This window comes from Oncorhynchus keta, chromosome 20 (assembly GCF_023373465.1).
Source record: "Oncorhynchus keta strain PuntledgeMale-10-30-2019 chromosome 20, Oket_V2, whole genome shotgun sequence".
Classification (NCBI taxonomy): domain Eukaryota; kingdom Metazoa; phylum Chordata; class Actinopteri; order Salmoniformes; family Salmonidae; genus Oncorhynchus; species Oncorhynchus keta.
Genome location: NC_068440.1, coordinates 37633347 through 37644826, shown reverse-complemented (window position 1 = coordinate 37644826; position 11480 = coordinate 37633347). Strand labels below are relative to the sequence as shown.

At 46.3% G+C, this 11480-nt stretch overlaps 1 protein-coding gene across 2 annotated transcripts in view; it reads right to left on the bottom strand.

Moving 5' to 3' along the window:
• sh3bp5lb (SH3-binding domain protein 5-like, b) overlaps nucleotides 1–11363 on the bottom strand; it is a 37019-nt gene extending 25656 nt beyond the window's left edge. The window contains exons 1-3 of one of the 2 annotated variants that reach the window (XM_052472802.1): nucleotides 9772–11363; nucleotides 8919–9354; nucleotides 1–1136 (exon numbers count right to left, since the gene is read on the bottom strand). The gene's annotated coding sequence lies outside the window, so the exon portion shown is untranslated. The remainder of the gene's footprint in view (nucleotides 1137–8918; nucleotides 9355–9771) is intronic. The other variant, XM_052472803.1, reaches the window with a different exon arrangement.
• Between the last annotated feature and the right edge of the window lie 117 nt (nucleotides 11364–11480).

The window sequence follows — 11480 nt, the reverse complement described above, 5'->3', positions numbered from 1 at the left end:
CTGAGCTCTGTCTCTTAACACCTCAAAGTCAGCCTGGGAGATTAATTGGTTATACAGCACTCCCGAGATGGACAGATTGTTAGAGAGGTAGAGAGGACGGGAGGTACAGTAGAGAGGAGCGAGAGACACAGAAAGAATTAAATCAGACGCAGGTAGCTGGCAGATGACATCAATACTCTTTCACTCTATTCCCGTTTACAGCACATCTGAGAGCAGGGGTTACAGCTCACAACACACATAACACAGCCTGTATAGACTGAGTGCTATCATACAGGGACAAGCCACCTCATGTCAGTCATAACCTACAGGGGGAAGAAAATGAAGATCAATCAACTTTATAAGTCCTCAGGGAGTAGCTAGAGATCCAATGCAGGAGAAAATACAGGCCTGGGGCCTTTATTTAGAAAGTGCCTCAGAGTAGGGAGTCAGGATGTTTTTATGGGTCAAAGTGGGACATAGGTGGTGGGCGTGGCCAATGGCACGAGCAAGAGCAGTGTACGGGTTTCTCTTTTCTTTCTGGTGATTGTAAATTCTCAAAGATTATCTTATTAAAATATATATAGGTCCATTATATTTTCTACTTTAACTATCTGGTTTTAGTCTTAAGTTTACAATGAAAATAAAAACATTTTTAATTATTTTCATTAATAAATAATTTACATTTACACCCTAGGTGACCCGAAAAAACACAAAGGCCACCAAGACTTTCCTACACAGGGAAAAAAAAAAACTATTTTAGATCACAATGACTAGTATTAACATGGATAGAGGGGACCTGATCCCAGATCAGCACTCCTACTCAAACTGGTTACATTTCAAAGCACTGAAGTCTTACGGCCTGTTTCTCCCAGCAACTGATTCTGAATTCCTATTTTAATGGCACGTCTCATATGGTTATTACCAGAGATAAGAGACACTGGTTTCCCCTGGGTGAGAGAGCATATGATCTCACCAACCAATAGTTGGGACGGACAATATTCATCACAATAAAAAAAAAAAAAAGAGAAATCTACTTGTGAAAGCTTGTATTAAAACACACACACGGCCTCACCCTCAGTGGACTGTTGTCAATCTCTCTCCAGCGCCCATAGTCTGATCTGGTCTGTGATTGTGGGGGGGGGGGGCAGCACTGGGTTCTGAGAGACACGAAGAGAGTAGGTAGAAGTTAAGCCTTGTCCCAAATGGCACCCTATTCCCTATGTAGTGTACTACTTTTGACCAGGGACCATCGGGCTCTGGTGTAAATGACTGCACTATATAAGTAATAGGATGCCATTTGGAACACACTAGTCTAGCATGGTAATGTAAGGATGAGCCTCTAGTGTGGGAGTAGCCACAGACTGGTAGGTCAGCTATTAATGTCATCAAAATGGTAAAGAGGGCTGAGGACAGAGGAGGAAGAGACAAGTAAAAACAAAAAGAGATGGTGAAAGGGGGGACAAGAGAGAGGTGGAAGGGGGGGACAAGAGAGGTGTGTGTAGAAAGAGATGGTGAAAGGGGGAGACAAGAGAGAGAGGTGTGTGTAGAAAGAGATGGTGGAAGGGGGAGACAAGAGAGAGAGGTGTGTGTAGAAAGAGATGGTGAAAGGGGGAGACAAGAGAGAGAGGTGTGTGTAGAAAGAGATGGTGGAAGGGGGAGACAAGAGAGAGAGGTGTGTGTAGAAAGAGATAGTGAAAGGGGGAGACAAGAGAGAGAGGTGTGTGTAGAAAGAGATGGTGGAAGGGGGGACAAGAGAGAGAGGTGGAGAAATAGAGATGGGAGGGGGGACAAGAGAGAGGTGGAGAAAGAGAGGTGGGAGGGGGGACAAGAGAGAGGTGGAGAAATAGAGATGGGAGGGGGGACAAGAGAGGTGGAGAAAGAGAGGTGGGAGGGGGGACAAGAGAGAGGTGGAGAAATAGAGGTGGAAGGGGAGACAAGAGAGAGAGGTGGAGAAATAGAGATGGGAGGGGGGACAAGAGAGAGGTGGAGAAAGAGAGGTGGGAGGGGGGACAAGAGAGAGGTGGAGAAATAGAGGTGGAAGGGGAGACAAGAGAGAGAGGTGGAGAAAGAGAGATGGGAGGGGGGACAAGAGAGAGGTGGAGAAATAGAGGTGGAAGGGGAGACAAGAGAGAGAGGTGGAGAAAGAGAGATGGGAGGGGGGACAAGAGAGAGAGGTGGAGAAAGAGAGATGGGAGGGGGGACAAGAGAGAGGTGTGTAGAAAGAGATGGAAGGGGGGGGACAAGAGAGGGAGAGATGGAAGGGGGGACAAGAGAGAGAGAGATGGAAGGGGGGGGACAAGAGAGAGAGAGGTGGAAGGGAGGGGACAAGAGAGAGAGAGGTGGAAGGGGGGGGACAAGAGAGAGAGAGGTGGAAGGGGCGGGACAAGAGAGAGAGAGGTGGAAGGGGGGGACAAGAGAGAGAGAGGTGGAAGGGGGACAAGAGAGAGAGAGGTGGAAGGGGGGCAAGAGAGAGGTGGAGAAAGAGAGGTGGAAGGGGGGCAAGAGAGAGGTGGAGAAAGAGAGGTGGAAGGGGAGACAAGAGAGAGAGGTGGAAGGGGGGACAAGAGAGAGGTGTGGAGAAAGAGAGATGGAAGGGGGGGACAAGAGAGAGAGGTGTGGAGAAAGAGAGATGGAAGGGGGGGACAAGAGAGAGGTGGAGAAAGAGAGATGGAAGGGGGACAAGAGAGAGAGAGAGGTGGAGAAAGAGAGGTGGAAGGGGGGGGACAAGAGAGAGAGGTGGAGAAAGAGAGGAGGAAGGGGGACAAGAGAGAGAGAGAGGTGTGGAGAAAGAGGTGGGAGGGGGGGACAAGAGAGAGAGGTGTGGAGAAAGAGAGATGGAAGGGGGGGACAAGAGAGAGGTGGAGAAATAGAGATGGGAGGGGGGACAAGAGAGAGGTGGAGAAATAGAGGTGGAAGGGGAGACAAGAGAGAGGTGGAGAAAGAGAGATGGGAGGGGGGGACAAGAGAGAGAGGTGGAGAAAGAGAGATGGGAGGGGGACAAGAGAGAGGTGTGTAGAAAGAGATGGAAGGGGGGACAAGAGAGGGAGAGATGGAAGGGGGGACAAGAGAGAGAGAGATGGAAGGGGGACAAGAGAGAGAGAGTTGGAAGGGGGGACAAGAGAGAGAGAGGTGGAAGGGGGGACAAGAGAGAGAGGTGGAAGGGGCGGGACAAGAGAGAGAGAGTGGAAGGGGGGACAAGAGAGAGAGAGGTGGAAGGGGGACAAGAGAGAGAGAGGTGGAAGGGGGGGGACAAGAGAGAGAGGTGGAGAAAGAGAGGTGGAAGGGGGGGGGCAAGAGAGAGAGGTGGAGAAAGAGAGGTGGAAGGGGAGACAAGAGAGAGAGGTGGAAGGGGGACAAGAGAGGTGTGGAGAAAGAGAGATGGAAGGGGGGACAAGAGAGAGAGTGTGGAGAAAGAGATGGAAGGGGGGGACAAGAGAGAGGTGGAGAAAGAGAGATGGAAGGGGGGACAAGAGAGAGAGAGAGGTGGAGAAAGAGAGGTGGAAGGGGGGGGACAAGAGAGAGAGGTGGAGAAAGAGAGGTGGAAGGGGGGGGACAAGAGAGAGAGAGTGTGGAGAAAGAGGTGGAAGGGGGACAAGAGAGAGGGTGTGGAGAAAGAGAGATGGAAGGGGGACAAGAGAGAGAGGTGGAGAAAGAGAGGTGGAAGGGGGGGGACAAGAGAGAGAGGTGGAGAAAGAGAGGTGGAAGGGGGGGGACAAGAGAGAGAGGTGGAGAAAGAGAGGTGGAAGGGGGGACAAGAGAGAGAGGTGGAGAAAGAGAGGTGGAAGGGGGGGGACAAGAGAGAGAGGTGGAGAAAGAGAGATGGAAGGGGAGACAAGAGAGAGAGGTGGAAGGGGGTACAAGAGAGAGGTGTGGAGAAAGAGAGATGGAAGGGGGGGGACAATATTAGAAACAGACCACCAATTCGTGTTCAGTATCACAATCAACTAAAACACACAGCGTGAAGAGAGAGACACAAACATGAATACTTTCCCACACAGAACAACCATGTATAACAGTGAAAAGAAAACACAAATAAACTGAAGACTGAGGTGACCAAGAACCCGAGAGTCACTCTGACAGAGCTCTGGAGTTCCTCTGTGGAGACGGGAGAACCTTCCAGAAGGACAACCATCTTTGCAGCACTCAGGCCATTTAGGTAGAGTGGCCAGATGGCAGCAACTCCTCAGTAAAAGGCACATGTCAGCCCGCTTGGAGTTGCCAAAAGGCACCTAAAGACTCTCAGACCATGAGAAAAAAGATTCTCTGGTCTGATGAAACCAAGATTGAACTATTTGGCCTGAACTATTTGGCCATCACTTCTGGAGGAAACCTGGCACCATCTCTACGGTGAAGCATGGTGGTGGAAGCATCATGCTGTGGGGATGTTTTTCAGCGCCAGGAACTGGGAGACAAGTCAGGTTCGAGACAAAGATGAACGGAGCAAAGTACAGAGAGATCCTTGATGAAAACCTATTCCAGAGCACTCAGGACCTCAGACTGGAGTGAAGGTTCATCTTCCAACAGGACAACAACCCTAAGCACACAGAGAAGACAACGCAGGAGTGGCTTTGGGACAAGTCTCTGAATGTCCTTGAGTGGCCCAGCCAGAGCCCAGACTTGAACATTTCTGGAGAGACCTGAAAATAGTTGTGCAGCAACACTCCCCATCCAACCTGACAGAGCTTGAGAGGATCTGCAGAGAAGAATGAGAGAAACTCCCCAAATACAGGTGTGCCAAGCTTGTAGCGTCATACCCAAGAGGACACGAGGCTGTCATCACTGCCAAAGATGCTTCAACAAAGTACTGAGTAAAGGGTCTGAATTCTTATGGAAACGTGATATTTCAGTTTGAAATGTTTTTAATAAATTGCATTGTGTGTAGGTTGATGGGAGGGAGAATCAATTTAAATGTTATAACAAGGCTGTAACCTACCCAAATGTGGAAAAGGTCAAGGGGTCTGAATACTTTCCGAAGGTACTGTATATACAAAAGTATGTGGACACACCCGAAGAGCTCAGTGACTTTCAACATTGCACCGTCATAGGATGCCATTTTTTGCAACAACTTTCTGCCCTGCTAGAGCCGTCCCGGTCAACTGTAAGTGCTGTTATTGTGAAGTGGAAACGTCTAGGAGCAACAACAGCTCAGCCGCGAAGTGGTAGGCCACACAAGCTCACAGAACGCAGCGTGTAAAAATGGTCTGTCCTTTGTTGCAACGCACACTATAGCATTTCAAACTGCCTCTGGAAGCACAAGAACTGTTTGTCGGGAGCACAATGAAATGGGTTTCCATGGCCGAGCAGCCGCACACAAGCCTAAGATCACCATATGCTATGCCAAGCCTCGGTAAAGCTTGCCACCATATAACTCTGGAGTAGTAGAAATGTGTTCACTGGAGTGATGAATCACGCTTCACCATCTGGCAGTCTGACGGACAAATCTGGGTTTGGCGGATGCCAGGAGACTGCTACTTGCCCCAATGCATAATGCCAACTGTAAAGTTTGGTGGATGAGGAATAATGGGGCTGTTTTTCATGGTACGGGCTGGACCGCTCAGTTTCAGTGAAGGGAAATCTTAACGCTACAGCATACAATGAAATTCTACATTCTGTGCTTACAATTTTGTGGAAAAAGTTTGTCGAGATCAGTGTGGAAGAACTTGACTGGTGTATTGCAGTGTGTGCAGAGGGTCCCTGGTTCGCGCCCGGGTATGGGCGAGGGGACGGTGTAAAGTTATACTGTTACATATGTACACATAGCCCTGACCTCAACCCCATCGAACACCTTTGAGTGTAATGTAATTGGAACGCCGACTGTGAGCCAGGCCTAATTGCCCGTCCTCACTAATGCTCGTGGCTGAATGGAAGCAAGTCCCTGAAGAAATGTTCCAACATCTAGTGGAAAGCCTTCTCAGATGAGTGGAGGCGGTTATAGCAGCAATATTCCAACATCTAGTGGAAAGCCTTCCCAGATGAGTGGAGGCTGTTATAGCAGCAATATTCCAACATCTAGTGGAAAGCCTTCCCAGATGAGTGGAGGCGGTTATAGCAGCAATGTTCCAACATCTAGTGGAAAGCCTTCCCAGAAGAGTGGAGGCTGTTATAACAGCAATGTTCCAACATCTAGTGGAAAGCCTTCCCAGAAGAGTGGAGGCTGTTATAGCAGCAATGTTCCAACATCTAGTGGAAAGCCTTCCCAGAAGAGTGGAGGCTGTTATAGCAGCAATGTTCCAACATATAGTGGAAAGCCTTCCCAGAAGAGTGGAGGCTGTTATAGCAGCAAAAGGGGGGGGAACAACTCCATATTAAAGCTCATCATTTTGGAAAGAGATGTTCGATGAGCAAGTGTCCTCATACATTTGGTCATGTAGTGTAGTTTGCTCATACTCGTATATGGATAGAGGTGATAGTTGGTTCATAAAAATAAAAAAAATTGTAGAGAGAGAGGTGATAGTTAATTCCCACTACGATGAAACCTGAATCTCCAGTCCCTGGCGGTGGAGGAAGAGTTGGCGGAGACGCCAGCAGCCTGGTGAGTTAGTACCTTCTAGACTTCCTCTGAAGAGATGACAGAGAGAGGGACGGGGTACAGAACCAGGGGTGATAAGGACAGGGACAGTAGATAGTGTGCTATTCAATGTAAACTCTGCTTTTTCTTTAGGTCTAAACTGGTCTAACGGATGTGAAACGGCTAGCTAGTTAGCGGTGGCGCTAAATAGCGTCTCAATCGGTGACGTCACTTGCTCTGAGACCTTAAAGTAGTAGTTCCCCTTGCTCTGCAAGGGCTGCGGCTTTTGTGAAGCGATGGGTAACGATGCTTCGAGGGTGACTGTTGTTGATGTGTGCAGAGGGTCCCTGGTTCGCGCCCGGGTATGGGCGAGGGGACGGTCTAAAGTTATACTGTTCCACTCATCCCATCCACTGAGTAGCCCTGTGCTACAGCAGTGACTTAAAGTTAGTGGTTAGTTAGATTGTGAGCAGAATATTCAAGTAGTCAACTAATCCAGACCATGATTAGGAGATGTTCCCCTTTGTATAACACCACAGTATGTATGTTGAGACACCCGAGTGGCGCATTGGTCTAGGTCACTGCATCTCAGTGCTAGAGGTGTCACTACATTAATGTATGTAAATCCGCTGATATGTCCGTGTTAAAACACCCTGCCAAGTGGGGAGAAACCGAGTTTCTTATGAACGATAGGATTAGCTTCGGGTGCGTAACCTGATTAGGACGTCCACCCATTTAGAGGATGCAACGATGTGCACTCCTTCTTACCGAATTCTGATGTGCACTTTGAACTTGTCAGAATAACTGTCCAAATTGACTCTTCCTCGGCCAACAAGACGACTAACGAACAGCAAAATCAATAGCCTATGTCAACCTACTATAGTAGAAACGTTTAGCCTACCTATTCTATTGGTCAGCTTGTCAAGAAAGAAATAGCCTATTCCAAACTGACTCTGGGACAGTTGTGAGACGATAGATCTCAAATTCATACAACCAGTACTAAGGCTGCATTAAAAAGCAATGTGTCTAATGCAACAGATAAAAACGTTTAGCTTAAAATGGTGATAAACTATTATTTATGTACATTATAAGCATAGCAACGCACACCAAGCAGTATGCTACGCTTGTTCCATAATGCAATTAGCGGAAAACACCGTTGTCAAAACCGCAAAGAACATGCGAGCGGTTTCATGTGATAGCGATGAAAATATCAGTTAGAAAGACGTCGAGAGGAGATATAATAGGCTACTTTGAAGCAAAGCAAGACATGCCTCATAATATGTATTAAAACGTTCAGATTTCAGACAACTACGTATATGTTTTCAGAATGCATACTGCCTCCAGCTCATTGCAAAGTGACGTGGGGCGCGCTGATAGAGCCTGTCTTCCGTTGCCGTTTGATTCTGCGTTCAAAACCACTGGGAACTGTGAAAAAACGAGCTCCGACTAGTAAAAATAATTTTGAACGGTCAACCAGATCGGAATTCCAACTCGGGACTTTTTCTAGAGCTCCAACTATCCGACCTGACAATCACTAACGTCATGATTTGACCTCGTATTTTCCCAGAGTTCCCAGTTTTCTTGAACGCACCACAAGATGCTGTAGCGGCAGCTCTTGCCTGTCTGGTAGATTTTCTACACAAAGGCTCTGTATCTGTATGCTGTACGCGTGTGATAAGATACATAACGAATATAGTGTACACATGCGCCAGCTTAATTACATTCAATTATGCAAATTAACCTACAGGCCGATAAGCATGACCAGTGAAATGTATTTCCATCAATGAAGAGGATAAAATGCATTATTTCACACTGGCATTGTTTCTTCTTCTACTGGACAATTGGCTGGCATCAATTTTATTTATCTGCTTTTCCCCAAAAAATGCATTGGACAAAAGCCGGTCATTAACGGCTAAAGTTAACCCTGGCATATTACCTATCAAGAATCCAATCAAATTTTATTGGTCACATACACATGGTTAGCAGATAGTGCGAGTGTAGCGAAATGCAGCGAAATGCTTGTGCTTCTAGTTCCGACCATGCAGTAATATCTAACAAGTAATCTAATCAATTTCACAACTACCTTTTGCACAAGTGTAAAGGAATGAATAAGAATATGTACATATAAATATAATGGATGAGCGATGGCCGAACGGCATAGGCAAGAGGCAGTAGATGGTATAGAGTACAGTATATACATATGAGATGAGTAATGTAGGGTATATAAACATTATATAAAGTGGCATTGTTTAAAGTGACCAGTGATACATTTAGTACATCCAATTTTTATTATTAAAGTGGCTAGAGATTTGAGCCAGTATTTTGGCAGCAGCCACTCAATGTTAGTGATGGCTGTTTGACAGTTTGATGGCCTTGAGATAGAAGCTGTTTTTCAGTCTCTCGATCCCTGCTTTGATGCACCTGTACTGACCTCGCCTTCTGGATGATAGCGGGGTGAACCGGCAGTGCCTCGGGTCGTTGTTGTCCTTGATTATCTTTTTGGCCTTCCTGTGACATCGGGTGGTGTAGGTGTCCAGGTCAGGTAGTTTGCCCCCGGTGATGCATTGTGCACACCTCACTACCCTCTGGAGAGCCTTACGGTTGTGGGCGGAGCAGTTGCCGTACCAGGCGTTGATACAGCCCGACAGGATGCTCTCGATTGTGCACCTGTAGAAGTTGAGTGTTTTTGGTGACAAGCCAAATCAAGGTAAGATCCAAGTGCAGACAGTGTTGAGGTAACAATGTTTATTGTAACCACAGGGGCAAGCAAACTACAGGTCAAGGCAGGCAGGGGTCGAATATCCACAGGTGGAGCAAAGGTACAGGACGGCAGGCAGACTCCAGGTCAGGCGAAGAACAGTCAAAACCTAGGAGGACAAGAAAACGCGAGACTAGGGACAACCAGGCGCTGAGACAGAGACCAGGCGCTGAGACAGAGACCAGGCGCTGAGACAGAGACCAGGCGCTGAGACAGAGACCAGGCGCTGAGACAGAGACCAGGCGCTGAGACAGAGACCAGGCGCTGAGACAGAGACCAGGCGCTGAGACAGAGACCAGGCGCTGAGACAGAGACCAGGCGCTGAGACAGAGACCAGGCGCTGAGACAGAGACCAGGCGCTGAGACAACCCACTAGTAGGCTTGAACTGGCACCAGACAGACAGAAAACACAGATAGGTATAAGTACCCAGGGGATAATGGCCGACACCTGGAGGGGGGTGGAGACAAGCACAAGCACAGGTGTAACAGATCAGGGCGTGACGATACCTATGTTTAAAGGACATACCTGTGCAGTGTTGAGGTACTGTAGCGTGAGCTGAGAGGCAGTGTCCAGGAGCAGGAACTGGAAACCAGCTGAGGTGATACAGGGAGCATCTCCAGGCTCACTGGAGGCAGGTAAGAGATGTAGGATACATGAGGATGAAAATGAGAAGAACAGAAGTATTTAGAGAGGAATATAGAAATTTGAAAGAATATTTGGTAGACTTTCATTATGAAAACACTTTGAAACAGAGAAATTATATTCACAAATGTAACTTTAACACAAAAACAACACAGGTAAAATAGTCATAGTAAAATACGAATGGCAAGAAATGAAGAGAGTTTGTGTTAGTATACACTACTGATCAAAAGTTAGAACACTCATTCAAGGTTTTACATGGTAGAATAATAGTGAAGACATCAGAACTACTAATCATGTAGTAACCTAAAAAAGTGTTAAACAAATCAAAATATATTTGTGATTTGAGATTCGTCATCTCTCCCATGTCTTATTAATCTAGTATGTTTTTAAAGTGTAAGGATAATAATTCAGCTATAGTTGTTCTGAAATGTTTTGCCAACATTTTACTCCCTCCTCTGTTTAATATAACACATACATTAATTAGTCATTTCGGTTACCTATCCTGACTTGAAGTTTGTTCTATAGAAAGTATTTGACTCTAGCCACAAAATTAAGGAAATTAGAAGGGGGGTTCTGGCAGTGGGGAGATTTTCAGCACAACACCTGTATAACCCAACATCCAGATCATCACGTTAAATGTGTAGACAGTCTGTGTTCTGCTCCAAATGTGTTAGAAGTAATAATGCATGGTAAGATGTGCATTACAGATTCATTTGTAAGTAGCCTAGTGGTTAGAGCGTTGGGCCAGTAACCGAAAGGTTGCTGGATTGAATCCTCGAGTTGACAAGGTAAAAATATGTCGCTCTGCCCCTGAACAAGGTGTTCACTGTTCCCCGGTAGGCCGTCTTTGTAAATAAGAATTTGTTCTTAACTGACTTGCCAAGTTAAATAAAATAAAAAAAACTTGCATGTCATATTTTAAAGTTACTTTAGTAGGATTGTTAAATGGACTGATCCTGCACATGTAGAAAGCTAGACATGTGGCCACATGGTTGTACACCCGGGTCCATGATCTCAGGGCTCGACTCCATTCAAATACTCATGGAGGTTCTTGCATTGTAACTGCACGCACAGCTTCATCTTCTGCTAAGGACAAGAAGAAGAAGCGGGAGATGATTGGTAGTTGCTCCTCCTCTAGCATAGCTCCACTCATGACGTAAGTCTGATGTATAGAACATTAGCTAGCTAATACAAGGTTGAAAGTGTTTTCACAGGATTTTGCAGTTTAAACAAGCATTTACATTTTTTTTTAAACTATCAAGGAGAATGTTTTACCTGAGGGTTATCAGAAATGGCCTAAATAATTCCTAGAAATCTACAAAGTCCCAACAAATTCAGCATCTTCCAAGTTAACAAAAAGGTCATTGACCCCATGTTGGATGGCCACGTGATTCAGACCTCCACAAGGGGAGCCTTCAGATTGGAGCAAGTGCTTTTGCCGCACTCAACATCACAGTGAAATATAAATGTCGTATTTTTTTTTACTTAAATAGAGACAAACAAAATTATTTAGTTAATATACACGGTTGTAAACATTATGTATGTTGAGGCAAATTCACTGTCATTACCTGACATTGTTGACAAAAGGGTAG